This window comes from Neodiprion pinetum, chromosome 1 (assembly GCF_021155775.2).
Source record: "Neodiprion pinetum isolate iyNeoPine1 chromosome 1, iyNeoPine1.2, whole genome shotgun sequence".
Classification (NCBI taxonomy): Eukaryota; Metazoa; Arthropoda; class Insecta; order Hymenoptera; family Diprionidae; genus Neodiprion; species Neodiprion pinetum.
The window spans coordinates 6,415,591-6,435,162 of NC_060232.1; positions in this window are offsets into that span (position 1 = coordinate 6,415,591).

Consider the following 19,572-nt stretch of genomic DNA (forward strand, 5'->3'; position numbering starts at 1 on the left):
CAATCGTTTCGATAATCTACGAATGTGCAGCGACGCGTTAAGCCGAGTTGTTACGATTACATTTTTCTTCGCCTTTTTTTTCTCCAAATTTCTCTCCTCTTCGTTCCGATCCTTGCGCAATGGGCCCGCTCGTATACACCCGGCAACACATTAAATTGCATTACATTATCCACTCGCGTAGAAGTCGTTCAAGAAGTCGATTCTACTTAAAAGCAGCCTGAAAACGATTGTCGGTTGCACAACTTTCACAATGAGGCGCTGGCTGCTCACACTGATCGTCACTATCTCACGTGTTTTCTTGCCCGACGATGATCTCTGCTGCAACAAATTCAAACCACCGAGAATCACGGACTCGAGTTGCCGGCACTAATCGGTCAACGAATATCAGCAGCTCTCGGATCCTCGTCCGAATTCCTAGATCACGAATTCGTGTCGTGGAAAAACTTTTCCTCTTCATTTTTCAAGCTTCTATACGAGACTTGAAAGTAATCGATTAATTCGATTTGAAAGGTTTTGCTTGATGTCTGATTTTCACACTTCGGTTAAAATCGAATCTAAATTCCTTCAAAGACACGAGACAAAGATGACAAGTGGAAAAGTTGGCGATCGAAGAAACGCGGTTGTTTCAATTATATTCCAGGACCTCGAATGGAAAATAAAAAGCAAACAAAAAAAAAAAAGAAACCCACGACGGAGAAGAAATATCGTAATTTACCGGCACTTTTAAAAATGAGGGGTTAAACGACGCTGAATATATATCCCAAAGTATCCATTTGCTCGTTTATTAATATTTCCCGCCAATTCGAGCGTCTTTACGATCTCGAATAAAACGTACAACAAGAAGGCGATATCTCGACGAAGCGAAAGCCGTTTACAACCTGACCTTTGATCACCGATAGTTATTAATTGATTACCCTGTATATTCACGCAACTGTCGTGTCGAATTAGTCCCGATATTAGATTATAATCGGATATATTTAGCGGAATATTACTTATGCTCGTAACGAAGCGCATAGTAGGCAACTACGTAATTAAGACTCTTTGGCAATGTTTTTTGCATGTTTTACAAAAGACCTGCATATAGCAGACTTGTGCCTTCCATATTCAGAGCAACAGGTTCGCCTGCTTTGTAATTAACCCATAAGAACACCGAGTCTGCGTTCTCTTGCGCTGTGGTTTGCTCGAATTTACGATTTCGTAATTATATCGCAGAACTATACGTACCGGCTATCGATCGCTATATTACTAGGAGTAAGATCTTTTGTCACAAATAGTGCCGGAGTCTTGCCGTAGAAAACATAACGCAGGATATTATTCACTGCCGCAAATTGCAATAGTGATAGGGCGGTTTTGCAGTCTATTTATTAGCACCAATTGGGTCAATATTGCGTCGTGAAATTATTTTCATGGTTAGAAAATTACAGGAAAGTATAATATTGCAAAAACAGGAAAATGTGACTACGTTGAAATAAAAACAGTAAAAACGTACGAAGTAAATTCTGGTTACTCGCGTGATATTCGGCTTTAATTTGTCCGAGCGGTCGTGCGATTTCGATTCAATTTTCCTTTCAATAAATTCGCGCATTCGGCGATAATATTCGGAGGCCCAAGTAAATTTGGGCACGACGTAAACGACGCGGGCACGTCTCGTTGGCACGTGATAATATGCGCTCGGGATAAAACGATAATATAAAATCGACCCACGGCTCAGTCAATAAATAATACATGGATATGGTAATCGAAGACAAGCTTAAAGATGAAAAAGAGAAAAGAAAAAACAAAACAGAAATAATGTAGAACTGGTTCGACCAGGAAGTTGAAGAGATACTTGGTATAAGCTTGCAATTTTATCATCGAAGGAATCTCCCGTGGTACTAGCGTCTCGTGAAAATATGTATTCGCACAAAAAATATTGTCTTGCACGGCACGGTATGTATATAAGCTTGAATTCCGACGGGAATTACAGACGCGTTTATATCGATGCTGCCCACTTTATCTTCTCGGGATATTTATCGCCTCTTCAATCTGCACACTGTTGAGATTAATTTTGCCCACTTTAATCTCGCGTTATTGCTCGGATTGATCGACCTAATTTGACACTCGTTAGCCACCAGATTCCTCCATCGAAACCCATATTATTCCCCTGCCTCCTTCTCTCAGATACCTTAAATTAGATTAGGGCACACACGCCGAGGACGCTGCGTTCGTTTTATGAAGTCAACGGCCACTCGACATTTCTGCAGTTTCTTCACCTGTCAGACAAGGCCGATGAAACCTGTTGCAAAATCCGATCACGCCTTGGAAAGAGTGAAAAACAAATACACAAACACCGATGAAAAGGGAGGTAAAAAAGATTGAGTCGAAAAAAGCGGACTGACAGTGAAAAATCGTCCGAGTATATCTGTAAGAACTATATGGATACATTGCATCGACGCACGTTACATCGATTTATACATCCTTAATTAGATCTGGTGAATCCGCCAGAGACAAAGGTCGTTAATTAGCCACAATAATTCGTCACGATTAAGTGTAAATGCAAATCAACGACGTTGAAAAAATTCTTTATGTTAAAGAAGCACGTGGGATTATAAAAGGTGTAAGGTACGAAAAAAATTATCTATATTATAGCAGAAATCGAACTTTATATGATCAATAGTTTTCAAATGTCAAACATTTACTTTGCCCATCTATATTCGAGGTTAATACCTATCGAATTCCTTCGATGGTCGCCTTTCACGGAAATGAATGAGTTACAATTTTTTACTCTAGCAAAAAGTTGAAAAATTAATAACTTGATTTTAATTATCAGCGCCTACGATTCACTGGAACACAGGAGCCTCAATCGGATGACGATAGGAATCTTGGGTTATATTTTGTTTTGCATAATCAAACAAAAGTAATTTGTTAAATTCTCCGTCCTTTTTAAATAGTTGTAAAAAAAAAATATCTTATATTTTTCGATATCGATTTAAAAACAAAGGAATGTTCAAATGGCTTGGAAGATGAACGACAGAAACGGCGCGGCGTTCAAAATTTTATACATATCGGTGTTTCACACGCCTGATTGTACGCAGCCGTCGACTCGCGACCGCTCCGTCGGTAAGCTAGAAAAATAAGTTGCCGGTAAGAGCCACCGGCATCGACGAGACGTGAGCGGTAGCTGTTACGGCGGAAATCCCTGGTAGGCAACTGTCAACACCGGCACGTGTCGCCACTCGATATTGCAGGGGCGTCATCTTATTGTGCAAATAATTGAAACCCTAATCCCCGCGATTCACCCCCGCGACGTTTAAAGTGACGACCGGGTTCGTCGGTCCGTGAACAATGAGAAGGCCGAGGGTTTTCTATTATCTCTATTTCCAGGTCGCAAGTCCGCAACTCTTCAACCCCAAATTTAAAATGGCGATACGGCGGAACTCCCGCTTGCGCACGTCTCTTATTGCGGACTTTACACACGTGCCTCGATCCACATTCTAAGCATCTATTTATCAGCCCTCGAGCAAGGATTTTGACGACGCTTTAACGCGATCTCTTCACTCTAATCCTCCTGTCTGATGTTCGATTCACTCCATCGGAAAGGGGTACGAGTAAGAGGTCGAAATTCAATTTCGAAATTGCCTGAACAAATGGGAAGAGACTTTTCACCACGCTGCTTTGGAGGAATTATTACTGCTACAAATTGATGCAAGAGCTACAATTTTTGTACAATTCTATGAACGAACGAAACGAAAACTGAATTCCTTGTACACCAGTTATCATTACCAGGGGGTTGATTCCGGTGTCTTTTAATTAATATATTCCAAGTCTAGCGGCAAGTTATCAGTTCAGCAAAGGCGGTAATTTTCGTGCAGCCGATAAACGGTGCTGAATTTATAAAAAAAAAATTCTTACCGATTTTTTGGTTACTTTGCTTTTAAAATTTTTTAATCCAACAGAATAATCACCAGAGACGAAGATGCCTACAGCTTACACAAATAGGGGGTGCTTTTTTTTTTGTTGCTTTCTCTTGACGAGTAAATAAAAATGAAAAGAAAACTTAGAAGTAGGAAGAAGAATAATAAAATGAAAAAAAAAAAATCACCAACTAAAAGAGACGGAGACGTCGTACCACCTGTACCTGCTCTTCACCTCTGCAAGTCCAGACTCCCGCAGGATCAGCCTGCCTCGCTGTCCGTAAACGGACAATATTCCCCGGAGGCATTCAGCGAGCATCAGAGATCCTCGATAAAACATTGAATGCTCGCGGGTCCCATTCAGTCACACATAATACTATCTGGCTCGTTCATTTGTGCTCGAGCAAACAAAAACCGAGCCGGAAAATGTCACCGTGCAGTGTGCCTTATGCGTGATCCCACACGGGGCTTAAACCTCTCGTATGACAATCGCTAAACGTGTTTCGACGATTGTTCGTCAATCGTTTCGTCCATCGTCTGCTGCAGCTAACTCAACGAGGGTTATAGTGGGAGCCTCGAATCGATCTTTGATCTTCCTTGTCGCTTTCGAATCACGTTTGTTTGCCGCAAACACGTTTCGGGTTATCCCAAAAGATCCTCAATCGAGTGCACGCCGTATGAGAAAGGCAAACACTTTTACCAACGAATTGCATACGCTTCTCTTTATTCGAAAGATTTTTCACCCTAAACTCGGTAGGTCTGAGAAACTTTATGCACAAAATAGTGAAAATACCATCATAGAGAATTTAATTCAAATGGAAGGATACTGAAGGGGAGACGAGACCAACGGGAAATCAACTTCTACAATTGGAATCAGAAGTATTGATGTTGCCAAAGCAATATGGCGACGCACTGGGCAATCAGCTGACCGTACATTTGAGCGAATCAATTGAATATAACGGCACGGATAATCCCGCGTTAGTTTAAAGACTTTTATTTCGTTGCGCTAAGTTGGGAGGTAATAAAATCCGAGACGAAAATCGAGTTTCCTAATGAAATGCATCGCGGTATTTTCTACCACCCTCAGAATGGATAAGGAAGAGCCGCGACCTTATCGGTCAGATTTGAAAGTCCATATTTTATCCGCGAAGACATAGCCCGGGGTTGAAGGGGGTGAAGAAATGTGAAGGTGGGTGATAATTTGTCACTTTTGAGGGCATCGCCGAGTGCCGAGAGGGGCGGAACTCTCATATTCACTCCTCTCCTCACCCTGCACCTCGGAAACGCAAGCATTCGGAGGGCTGGTGTGACGTAATCACGTTAAGTGATCCGTCGCTCGCTGTCAAGTGAAACCCAGCCACCACCGCCATTAGACGTTTCACCCTGCAGCGAGCGATAAGCGTCTACATTTATACCTATGTGCAAATGTACCTACACTTTATGTATTATAATATATATATACACAAAGGTACATGGCCCCCGTTACGCCCTGGGTGCCCACCTATATTTATCCACCCAAAGCGAGCCCAAAATTTTCTTCAATAACACTGAGAAAAATTTCATTTGTTACAGTAACTAGAAAAATTGAGTAAAACAGGTGTCGTTAAAAAAACTGTTTGAATATCGTTGGAATTATGAAAAACGAGGTATGCGTAAACATTTTGCGCTATTGTCGATCCTATTTTGGTAATTGCAGCCCAAAATCAGTTTGTGAGGTTTACTCTACTTTTTTAGTTAAACAAGGCTTTAACGTCAATTTACTGTTGCACAAGCATTAAATTTTCGCAACAGTTGCAAGAAAATATAGCAACGGTGATCGTAATGAGAAAGAATAGTAAGAGATATTAGACTTCCTGGTAACAGTTACAAAACTAATTTTCATTTTGTACCCAAAACTTTAGTTATAGTGAGAAATAAAAATGATAATGAATTGTAACCATAGCTGGATAATTTTTCTCAGCAACATGGACGATTCTGATTACTTTTTTTCCTACCGCAGTAAATCCTCCCATCAATACGCAATTCTTACCTTAAATTGAAACGATCTTTTGAAATATATTTCTAAATACTCACCCGAATATCCGTGGCATCTGTTCGATTTCTGGCACAACACACGCCGACTTTCCGTAAGTTAAGAAAATATCAAATCCTACCCGTAATAGATGATTCGAGACTGAAGGATTGTGAGATAAAAGAAATGAAATTTGGAATAAATTACACGTTGTGCGCTCACTTGCCTTTCTGTGTTTTCAAGCACTTGCTTGTTACGTGCATTGCGCGGAAACGTGTGTATTATATTGTTATGTCTGGAGAATAGTTTCCCACAAGTTATGAAAGACGTAGAGATATGCGGGCTGACGTTGCCCGCCGCGATCACGTTATTGTTTTTCAAGTACCTTTCATAGGAGGCCTTCTTCACTTCAAGAATGGACCAACTTCTTCACCGGTACTCTGCATCGTGTGCGTGTCCTGCTTTACATCCACCCATCCACGCACGAACTTGAGTTTTAGTACAGTCTTGGCCAAATCGTGAAAGGAAATCATCACGTGTGTTGCCGAACATGTAAAGTAGAAAAAGTGGTTATTATTTTACACACAGAATAGTAAAAGTTCACCGAATAGAACAATTCACATCTACGCAAAATTTGAGAAAGTTTTTGGTATAACGTAAAGAAAAATATCATCGGCTGAAAAATATTCTATAATGGTTGAATTTCTTTCTTTACAATACCTTGACACAAATTTAAGACATTCGCAACTCCTGCGTGAGCTATTTTTTTACAAACCGTGTCAAGGACCGATAAAAATCGGCAAGTTATTAGAAATTACGTCACGTTGAATTTTCAGAATCAAAGAATGGTCCCGGAATTTTGGAGAGATTCGGAATCGCGGTTTTCATTTACGGATCATCGATGCACGGATTTCTGTAAGGAGAAAATCGACGAGCAATTTGTGAATGACTGTATAAGGTACGAACACAGGTAAGCAAGTCCCGTCAAATAATGCCCCAGCAGCTACTCCCGGACTGGATCCCTCATCTTTCACTCCCTTTTCCTCCATCGCACGCTCACCCTTGTTGGCCAAAAAGGGCCCCCAGCTCACGCCGCTCCCACTCACGAGACAAATATTTATATCGCGAACACCCGCTGCGCCATTGTCGAAGAACTTGTAACCACGCTGCTTTGCCTCGATAATTTCTCTAGGGTTCTCGGCGACAAGTGTTTCGCCAATTGGTACAACGAACCTATAATAACAACGTCACATCAAATTTTGAACGCGTGATAAAATTTGTGGGAAAATTAAAATCTCCCGGACGATAAAAAATTTAGAGAATAAAATTCAAACGCGAATGGCAAATTCTATACTTTGATTACCGCGGGAAGGGTTGGACGTGAAAAACCTGTTCAACGGGCAAAAATCAAGAATCAAAGAACAAAAATCACGGACAACAAACGAGCGAGCAAAAAGGAGAGAAAGGACACGAAAAAGAGACACGGTTATGCTGGCAAAAGGGCAGCCGAGGCCGAAAAGGGAATGAATACGCATGCGGGGGTGGCCCTTTCGACGCGATGGGCGTAGCTTCGGAGACCCAGAAAAAATGTAATGGCTCATTGGCACCTGGTCCTGCAGGATCACACGGATGTGCGTTGTTAACGCAACTCCCTTAAATGCTACGTATTTCCACTACGTCAATTCCGCCCCGTCACCCATTCACGGTTAATTAACGTGTTATTTACAGGCCGACGCAAATTTGCACTCGGTTATCGGAGAAACTACTACATTGAAACATTATAAGTATGTTAGTTTTTTAAAAACTTTTTAAACAGTTTAATTGATGCAAACGATTAAGTGAGAATTTTATTTATTCATTTTTTTTTCACCAAAGTCTTCTGTACTCGAAGTAAATCAACCCTATGAAAATGGAATTGCGAATGCTTCTTATTACGAATAATTTGCCAATTTTATAGGAGATTCGGTACGATAATAATTTCATGTAAGATTCACGAAAGAAAGAAATTAATATTACATCCGCTACTAATACAACCCTTTGAAAGATGAAATTTAAAAAAAAAAAAACAGATATCGAGTTTCATAACTCTTCGTAAAACGAGTATATAAGAATGTGGAAACATCAAAAAGTAGAAGGATGGCACAATGGAATTTTTTTTTGCTAAAATTTAGAAAAGTAGGAAGTCACAATTTATAAAGGTAATACCAAAGTAAAGAATAGTGAAAATTTTGATGATTTTATATTTTAGCTTATTATATTCTTATTCGTCTCTCGGATTCATGTATTCTGGATTCCTCTACCTCGAACCTTTCTACGTTTTGAAATTCCCAGTGCATATAACAGATTTTTGTCTTCTAAAATTCAATACCACGATCCCGCTATCTTCCGATCCTTCCTCATTTTCAATCTCACAAGACGAGTAGTTAAAAACCACAAGCATAAATTTCAATCCATCTACGATTCGAGGATCGTATTTCGATTCCACAAGCCGCAGAATTACGAACGCGGCAAAGGATCGAGGTAAAATCGAGATAAATAAAGTCCGAATCAAAGACGTCCATAAATCGCAGGGTGATAATGGAAATCTCAGCGGGATAGGGAAGGAGTCGCATTGATAGGGAGCCGCGACGTTCTCGTCGTCGAGGTAAACAGATCAGCGACGGAACGGCGCTGCGGGGGTCGAGGGGGAGACGCCATACGTCAGGACGACGACGCCCGTGTGATTAGATTAGGGCAGAAGTAGGAGGACGTATATCTCGGCTGCCGTGTGAATTTTCCCATAGAGGAAACACGTGTCTCTCTTCGCGTAGTCTGTGCTATGCGATGGCCTCTTTCGCATTAGACTCGCCACCACCCCGTATATATGAATCACTATTCATCACGGCGGTTGTCGTCACCGAACACCCAGTCTACCACCTTTATCCACCTTTCGCCACACCCTGATCTGCTCCAGTAGATGAGCATCCGTAACAGGAATCGCCTTGATAGGGAAGTTTCACGGATTTTTTGAATTTCTTTTTTACTATATTCTTCGGTATAGTTCGGGGAGAAATAATTTGGTCGTGTGGTTTAAGTTTTTTGCACTTGAAGGAAATGTCGATGCGGATAAAATAGTAGGTTCGAAAACGGTCTGAGGTGTGTCTATACGTATAATTTCATCAAAGACATGGCAAATTCAATTATGTATTATTTCTGCAATTATCGCTTTTAACGAAAATTTAAAATGTTGGATCTCATTATCTTTGACAACGTTACTCCTCGGACATTTAAAGGGGTTGATTTTTTTTTTCGTACCTACAAAACTTCCCTACGTTGGAACATGGAATCCTAGGAATCCAGGGATATTCCTCGGATCTTGGAAATCACGATATTTGAACGATTTTTGCTGAATTTATTTTTAGCACCTAAAGACACTCACCGAATTTTTTTTATTGCAATTGATGATTGACCGGAATGGCGCAAAGGTATTTTTTTGTTCCCGCATCGCTTCTTCAGTGTCCTCGATTATTGTTCTTCTTCCGTTCTGTCAAAAATACGAAGCACATATATATATACACATATATATAGTGTTCGTCATTAGTGCCGAAGGAATTAAGATCGATTGAGAAGATAGTTACGGCGATAAAGTAAAGCAGGTACAAGATATTCCGGTTGGCGAAAGGATTGCCAGTATGATTTTTCCTAGGTGAACAGTGTTGATGCCTGAAACACAATAAACCATCAAACTCGATTTCGGCACGATTTCCGGGGTGCAAAACAGGCGGCATGTACTCGGAATTACAGCTTAGTCCGGAAGTAATCTGCTGATTTTCGCAGCTTGAAGGTGTGCCGTACCTGCTTACCGTTCTTTGAAGTATAACCGATCATTTTCGCTGATAGTAATCGCGCAGCCACGGGAAATTCCGCAATTCGATTGGCGCCGGTCTTTACGACAGGAAGAAGAGCCCGGGACTATTGCGTTTTTTTCTTCTTCTCGTACCTTTGACCGGTACGCTGTGCTTAAGCCGACAATTTTCGTTCCCCCCGCCAGCTGTGTCCGATTTTTTGCGAGTACGCAATAATCCGTTAATCCTTCGCATTGTCTTCCGCCACCATTAACGGATACGAAAAAAATACAAAAAAAATTAAAACTAATAAAAATGTGTATATAAATAAGGATGAAGGCGGAACTTTTTTGTTTGGAAAAACCAAGAGAGTTTGCGCGAAATTGCAAAAGAGTGTGTTCGACTGTCTTTTACCCTCGTCGCTCTTCGCGAAAAGGCTCTTTCAATTTTTGACTCGGTAGATCGTGAAAAAAGTTGCGGTTTGCAATTGAGGAAGTGTGGAAAATCGGTGCATATCAATATTGTCGGGAAAAATTCGTGGAAACAAGGTCAATCTTTGCAGTCTTCGATAAATTAGTCGGTAAATTCGAGAGGGGTCGTGGCGCGTAATTATATACACATGACGCAAATACTCGTGTGATTAGGTGCGGGGAGCAGGTTTCGAGCAATCAGTTTGAAGCTGTCTAAAGTTGGGAAAAAAGTAAATTTCCACCGCATCGCGTGAAGGTTCACCGGCGCTGATCGCGGCAATAAAAAAAGATAACGAAGAACCAACCAAGCTTAGAGCCGTTGAACAAGTAAAAACCGGACATAGTTGTAAAGTTTCGTTGAGAACACGAAAAAGGGCGGCTCGGGATTCTGATTGGACAGGAAATCGCGGCTGTAGTACCTTATACCTAACTTCGAGATAATCTTTACGATTTGCGAAAAAATCCACTGATAATCGGACCGACTTGCACGACTGGTTCTAATCAACTTTGATTAATTAGCAAAACTAAGACTTGAATAATTTGACAATTTTTACTGATAAATCACACAAATTTCTTAAATTTTTTTTTTTTTTCGCTCATCAAAATGACGAAAAATTTACGACCGTTTTATGTAAATAAAAGAACAATGGTGAATTCTCGCTAGAGTGTTTGAATTTGAAAATGTTAGGAAAAAATTTTACACACCGTTTTGGTAATAAGTCTTTCAGAGAAAATTCGATAATTTTTCTATTCAATATTTTCTTTTTTATCGCTGGACCCTGAAGCTTGATATTGGGAGAAAAATCATGTGGAAAATTTGAGCAAAAACGGTGGAACGTTGTCTAAAAATAGTAAATCGCTAATTTCCGTCTAACCAGGATGACTCGCTGACGACGAAGCAACTAACAAACCTAAACCGTGAGCTGAGCTGATTTTTGAGAAAACGTGATGGAGGCATTTCGTGAATTTGACTGATTGTCAGCTCGAAGGGGCAAAAAGCACGAATCACATGTGGTCTCACCGTAGAAGCAAGTCACACGCGAGTCGAGGCAAGAGCTACCTGCTCCAGGGTAATACTATACGCATCCGGAAGTGCATTGTGGCCAGGGTACCCACGTGGTCATAGACGGCAGGGTGAATGGCGCGGGATTCAAACGAAAGAAGCACCACGTCAAAAGGCGAAATACATGCGCAAGGTTATACCTTCATACGTCAGCGTATAATGGAGTCCCCCGGTAATAAGGAAACTCGAGAAGATCCCGCGGCACGGCGCAGTGCGGGTCCTGCCTCCTACTATTCGCTTCCTCCTCCTCCCACTTCAATGGCACAAAGACACCACTGACAGCACTGACAGCACTGACAGCACTGACAGCGGTCTCATGTTACGTCACTGGCTGCTCTGCCTTTCCTGGGCGGGCATTCAACGTCGGCACCAAGAGGCAACCATCGGAGGATCCACCTACGCTTGGTGTACCCGTACAATAAAGATGCGATGGGATGCGATGGGATAATTAACCGGGGAAGGTTCTCGCGACGGCGAATCAATGCCTGTTTCTTTCTTCGGCAACTCACCTGATGCTTAGAGGAAACGGTGTGCGTTCAAATATTCACCTCATTCTTTCGTATACCAACGATCGGGAGTTGACCAAATCTGGCGTTCTGCCTGGTTCGTACCAAAGTTGTCCGCCTTGAAGACGAAGAATATCCGATGATTCTTGACGGTTTGAACTCGTCAAGATCAACAGCCAAGTCTCTTCGTCTCTTCGAAACGATTATACTTCCATACTTTCGATGGTCAAGATTTTCCTCAGGTTCGATCGTAATCAGTCCGCTGTTTCCAACGTCATTTCCAACCGCCAGTACGATAAATACACAGGTGACGGTGTAAAATTGGAAGAAACACATTAACAACAAAAGGCGACCCGAACAATCTTATTTTTCTCCGTTCGTTTAACCAAAGTCACCAGACACACCGGTTCTTTCGGTTTTCCGACAGTCCGAGACATCGGAGTGTTCCAAACGAGATGAAAATGGATTCGGAAAGAGGAATTGCGGGCAGCTGGTTCCGGCATGCATAATCGAGAGCTTAGAAGTTCGCAGGTCGCACCCTGACGGTTTTTGGAAGCAAGAACTACTTTGTTCTTCGGGTTCCTCGCGGGTGCTGGAAGGACCAATTATACCGGGATGGTGAGAATGGAGTAGAGAATAAAACCGGGTTCCTCCGACTGAAGATGAGTACAAAAAGTTTCCCACCGTTTTCTAGTCCTTCAGTTTGCCAAGCCTGAATCTCGACGTCGAGAAACGAAACCTGAAGCCGGATGTCCACGCCCAGATTTCAGCGCAATCGCAAGGTGAAGAGGAGACCCACCTTGTGCGTACCCTCGTTGCTCTAGCTCGATGAAAAAATACGTCTTCGTTACGCCTTCTTCGGTAACGTCTTCAAGACTAGTTTCGGATCGTACAATTCAATGGCCCGTAGAGAGAGCTCTGATTTCTGATCTGCCGCTGCCGGTGCGGCAACTTGTCAGTCCCCGGGAAACACGCCTTCGTTTCGAGGCCGTTTTGTAGACTGAGATCGGATTCGTTGGCCGCATGAATTTTAACCGACGAATTTCGCGTTTCTTACCGTACCGATTTTCATTCAGACGGTGAACTTCCTGTCGACTAACGAACCTTTCGCATCCTGCGACGTAACTACCGTCAAAGCTTTCGTCTCCCGGTGTGATCCTCGAGGCTGCCGAGTAGAGGAAAGCCAAAACTAACGGACAATCGTCATCCCCTCAAACTCTCCTTAATGTTTTTCCATGTCCAGGTGAAAATCGATCAGTGCAAACCACGATTCATCCGGTACGAACGATTTTAGTTCACATGCAGGAGTGAAATTCCCATGTCAAATCGCCCTCGGCATAAGCGGTGGAGATGAGTAAATTCTCACATCACCTATGTGATAAAATTCACATATGGTTTTAAGTACGAAGAGCGTCGAGAGCGGCTCGCCGCCCTTGCCATCGGGTAAAATTCGCCTCTGTATTACTTCGTGTAGCCCCGCATACCTGCGTGCGCTGGACGCTATCTATGACTATGCCCAGGTATACACACCCAGTGTACAACCACCCGCTGATCGCGCACACCTTTGTACATCACGCGTTCTGGCGCCGCAACGCGATGTATAAGGTACGAAACAAGCCATATGGCTTAAAGTTCCCATACCGCCGTGCCTCGCTGGTTCCCCCATAAAATCGTACAGGCACCGATACTCCGCATAGCCACCCACAACAGGTTGCTCTGTGTCATCGTTTTAAATGCCGGATATACTCGGTTTTTTTTGTATTTTATTTATTTTGTCTTTGCGTATATTTCCCCGTACATTTAATATACGGCGTTTAGTTTATTTCATGTGCTTTTTTTTTTTTTTTACCTTTAACTGAACATATTATTTATTGTCTCTTTTTTTCGTTTCAAAGGTAATAAAAATGAGGGTTAAAAACCGGAAATACACTGTTAAGAAGTACTTATATCTGAGTACGGATTTGACGGGTGATTTATTGGTCGACAATTATTTGTTCGTTCATCGGATGGATGAATGAAAAAATAAGTAGTACAGTTGAAAAAGGTACTTGATCGAGCAATATTTCGTCCGATTTTGAACGAATGTAAAACTTTATTTTTGTCGTTAGAGAGCTGTAGGAATTTTTAAAAAATTTCAAATCTATATTTTAACAACGCGAAATGAAAATTTTTCACGACTAGGTGGCAAAAAGTATAACAGCTGTACAATTGACAAAAGAATCGAGCAATGTCGAATTTACGGATACGTAAAAATATAATTCACACAACTTCGCGGCTGGACAAAAAAAAAAAAACAAGAAACAAACAAACGATAAGCATTAAGAAAAAATGTTAAGCATCAAACAGGTTCGTACCGAAAGGAATCCGTTTCTCATTGTAACGTATATTTGACGAAAACCGGTGCATCGTGAGTACCTAGAGTGAAATGGAAAATGCGGCTAATCCGATCGGTTAAACTGTTAATCGGTACAAAACTGGATTTGCAGAGGTTCACAGTGATTTTTACCTGTGGTTTAAGGGTCTCATCCCACTTTCCGAGGCCGGTGCCTCATAATTAGAACACCTTGCTCATCCGGGAGGAATTAGGGAACAGGTGATCCTCACCGCACGAGCTGGGTTGAATCCGCACAAGGAAAATGCATCACTGGTATGGAGTCACTCCGGAGTTCGGCTTATCCTCCATTACGTGGAACTTGGTGTCCTCCACCATTCCGGCACTGTTAGGACCCGAGTAGTTGCAGCAGCAATCCTATAGTGGGGAACAAGTCAAGCGTAAGGTAGCTCCAGGATTACACCGACTTGTTAGTTCTTATTGTCCGATGGGCTGTATGCAGGCAGGCGGAAATCGCCGTTCAAATGTCAACCTAATTTTTGCAAGATCCTTAGATAAGATTGTGTGGATACAACGTGAGAGCCATTCCTCATACCCGGAACTTGGATAACCTCAACTTGCAAAATATACTCCGTAGCTACTCTTTTTCCAATCGAGCCTTTGGCCAAAGAAGCGCGGCATTGTCTGCTTTTTTGCATAATCGTGGCGAAAAGTAATCCGATTCAAATTCCAGAATTTGGTTTGACCGATCAATAGTGGGCTCCAATTTGGCGATGAAAATTTTATGTGAATTCCTATAAGCGCATGATTTTTGGAAACACGCTTCACCTTGATCATGTTCTCAAGCATTTAGGTTCAACGGTTAAAAATTGTTGGATTATTTTTACAATAAAATAAATATTTCAAAGTCTGACGCTTGTCTAACAATATTATTTACGCATGTGCATAAATACTTATTTTGTGTTTGGAGTATTTTTTGGCCAACCGAAAGAATGATACACGTTTTTCCAAAGTTTTCAGCGTGGAGCTGTTGAAACGATCTTATCCTCGTCAGGAGTAAAAACTGTTATCAGGCATATTGAGAAAACAGATTGATTTTAATACAACAATTTGTTGAATTATTATCCACGTAAATGATGAAGTACAATTTCAAATGAATAAATAAATTTGCTAATGACAATGTATAATTTTCATTCCCTTCAAACGAACACTGCGACCAATTAGTTCAATCAAATACGTTGATTTGCTTCTATCAAATCCTTTTTCACTCGCAATAAAAAATAAATCGTCTATCCAAATTTATTCAACTCAGCTGCACGCGTTACTGTAAAAGTGTCAAAATAAAAAAGTATTTAAAAATAAGAAATACCGACCGATTTACTTTGCCGAAATCTATTTTATCATCTAATTGTAAGACCAAAAATTTCAAATAAAGCTACTGTAATAACTGTACGACAATAATCTAAAATTGGACCGATGAATGATCCCTTGGAAGAAAAAACAAATAGTACGAAAAGTATCCAATAAGATGGACGTTGAAAATAAACATTTGGGACAAAAGAAGGGCGAGTTGTGGGCCTTGTTAAATGGAATACCATTAAACAAGGGGCAAACAAGGGAAAAAACCCATCGAGCTCATCAGGCATCAATGGAGGGCGGGGATTCGCCTAAACTGTAAGCTTACCCAAAAGAGGGAAAAGCAGATTTCGGAACGGAGATAGCGGTGACATAAGACGGAACTACCTGGCTAGCTATAGCCGTTCTTCCATGCCGGGAGTTGGAAGTTTTAATCCGAGGAAACACGAGGGAGCGTGAACGACCACCCGTTGACCGAACGGGCTACCGTTGATTACCGTCTACCTGTCAATGAATAGCGATTGCGTGATTGCCGACTTATACAACTAATCTGGGTCACCTCGATAATTAAGTTGTATTGGTTGTGTTGCCCCCTCGGTAAATGGGATTTATACGATCACTTAGGAATACTTGGTGAAATCCAGACGTGTCATAAATACGCATAATTACTCGACAGGACCTGTAGATTTTCATGAAAATTAGTATTTATTTTCAGTAAAAAATCTAAAAACTACTACAATATTTAACGGACATTAACAATTCTTTATAAAAAAAAAAAAAAAAAAACTTTGCATATTTGCAATTTTGTGGGAAATAATACGTAGTGTTACGTATACGTACAATAATGGTAGAAATTTTTACCGGAGTTGGTAATGAATTTGAGTAATTTTAGAGTTCTCAAAAGAATGCATCATACTTTGTAAACTGAATACGTTTTGATTGAATTTCCTTTCATGTTGGTTTTGTCGCGAATATGTTTTTTTCGTACGTTTCAATTTTCGGTTGGTTTTTTTCTCAGCCTGCACGCGGTTCGAATTTGTTTCGAAGAGCCTCATGCTCAGGATGAAACTCTCTATTTAGGTACCAGGTTTCTAAATAACCCTGCTTAAAAATATATACCTAGTCTACAATATACTAAATTACCTTGTACACGTGTATTGCCTTTGTGCGAAGCTTTTTCGCTCAGTTTCGCCCGTAATATCCTTCACGTGTTACGTCAAAGCCCAACCATTCTTCGAATCGGCCTGCAGTCCGATGCTCGAACTCGAGTGGCTGCATCGATTCGTCTCTACGGAAAATGGACCGATAACACAGATCTGTAACAAAATATTTTATTCAGCTGCATGGGATGTTTTTGGTAAATATTATGATTAGGAATCCAAAAATGACTTCCATTTCCTTCCATCACGCACAGTATTCTTGCAAATTACGATGTGTTTGCATGAAAAAATCATAACAATAGTGAAAGAACCACCATTTCATTACGATAAACTAAGCAATATTTTTTATGAAATTAAACAAAACATTTCTTTATGAACTGTACTTAATATTCCGTGCTTATTCTTTTTGCCTATGAAACCTTTTCTTCTTGTCTTTGATACTTTTCCGAACACGCCTCCGCTTTCCATTTTCTGTTTCCTTGTTTGTATTTAATCTTGAGTTTCATTCTAATACATATTAAATGAAATTAAGAAATTACTTTTGCATAGGATTTTTAGAATCAATAATAGGATACCAGATTTTCAGTTAAAGGGTTATCCTACTGTAATCAGAATTCAAACAAGCTAATTTTTGAGAGTTAATTTCGAAAAAACTACAAACACAATATTATCAATTTTTTCACACGTGAGTATGTACGTCTTAAGGAGCAAAAGCGTCCGCAAATATTTTTGATCTAACACAAACAGAAAAAAAAACATCCTCATTCACTACATGGAATTAGCTATGAAGTGACGGACAATTTTGTCAGTATGTTTATTTTTTTTGCAATACATATTAATAATAATAATACGCACTATTGTTTCAAGAATTGCAAAAAAGTTGAGGAATTTTTTTTCGTAACTTAAGACGAAAAAATAAAACAAGGTCCTTCACTTTATAGCTAATGCTACACAGTTAATGGGGATATCATTTTTTTTTTTTTTTTCAGACCAAACACGTTTGCGGAATTATTGTACACACCGACCGATATCACACGGGAAACATCAGCCGTCGCGAAGAAGAATAATGTTTGAAAAATTGTATATTTTTTCAAGAAAATTTTACAATATTACTAATTTTTATACATAAGAACATGTATAAAAATTGGTAATATTGCATTAGCAGTTTTTCCAAAATAAAATCCTGAAAATTAGCCTGTTTAGACGCCGGTTACAGTAGAATAACGAGAAACCTTTAAACGAGAATTTCACCCTAAATGAAACAACAAACACAAATTCAAGAACAAACCCGAGGTGGCGGAACTTTTTAAGTATTTTTTCCCGGTTTCAGTGGTTCAAAATCTATAAGAAATAGCATAAAAAACCTGTGCAGTGTTTTGGTTACAGAGTTCTGTAATCTTCCAGGAATGATCGTGGGTGTATCTTGTACATAATTCTCCACGCATTTCATCCCTTTTCAACGAATTTAGAATCATCGTTTTTCCGGAGAGCGAAAAAGTGCGTCGAATTTCATTCCTGAACTAATAACAGCATCTATGCAGTTAGCGATTCTTCGGTATTTCGGTCCCTCTTTTAAGGAAACAATCGAGTCGATCGTTCAGCGAAACCAGGGCATCCCTGAACCAGCGATCGGCGTCTTCTTCAACCATCCCTAGGCGATTATTTTCCAGGCAGTTAAAACGCACGGGTAAATAAATACGGTACGAGGTCTTTTTTCCTACCCCAGTTTGAATCGGAGTCCCGGGGATCCGGGGGAGCCGAAGTGGGGCTAAAATAGGGATAACAGTCCGGCGCTGAAGCGGTAACGAAACGTCAGATAATTCAAGATGGAGTCACGTAGTCAGGAGCTGCAGCATCTGCCTCCACAGGACGAATCCGCGTTCATGTTTGGATGATCTCCCTGAATGAGCCGAAACTGGGCCTTGGCAATCTCGAGTCCTGCAGGTATGATGCGTGTGTATTGGGTATGCGTTGCTATGTATGGACGAACCCGTGTTCACACTCGCGCAAGGCAGGCACATGCGTGAATTTACCTGAATTCACCTTTGCGTACGCATCAACGAACGTCAACCGCACCGCGTAATCCAGATTCGTAAGGAACGATTCTCACTTTTCTATTGCAGGAGCTTGCAGGAGCTTGCACTCGGTCCTCACAGGCAATGCACGAAAAAGGATAAGCGTTATACCTACGCCAACTCGATTTGTTCCCAGAGAAAGAATGAGAATGACGTCAAGAATTATTCTTATTGTTAGTCAGAGTTACTCGTTTTTTACGTTCATGGTACAATCCTCGCTTTTGTTCTACAGGTTTTTTTTTTCACTCAAGCAGAAACTTTGTTTGCTTATCTGAACGTATGAAACAATCAGCAAATTTTGTTTTTTGGAATAAAATTTTACTTGATTGTAAATCGACTTCAATTTGATCAAAATAAAACTTGCGACTTCGATTCTATACGAATGTCGCGACAATGACTGACGATGCAGTCGACTTTAGAGAATAGGAGTGATTATCACACAATTCGTATAGACTTGAACTCGCATTTTGTTTCGGACCGAAAGCAAGTTAGCTGGAAGTTTAAGGCATTAATGAATATTACCAAACGTTCCAAATAATAAATTTAACAGACGATCGTATAAAAATAAAAAATTCCATTGCATCGAGCAAACTAGAATTTCTATTTTCCCGAGCGTATTTTTAGAAGAACCGGATCAGATCGAAATTGTAACGTTTTATTCTGAAGTCTGAAATTCTTTATCAAGACAAACAAATACTGTGAAATATCGCAGGATTTTTTCAACATGTGCGAGAAAGCTATTGAAAACACAATCGAATCTATCGAATGATTCTCGGTGGATTTACACAGACGGCGGTTGTCTATTCGATGACGATACTATCCGAAGTGCCCTGCCGACATATGGGCAATTCATTAGGCAAATCCGTACAAGAGGGAAGCTTG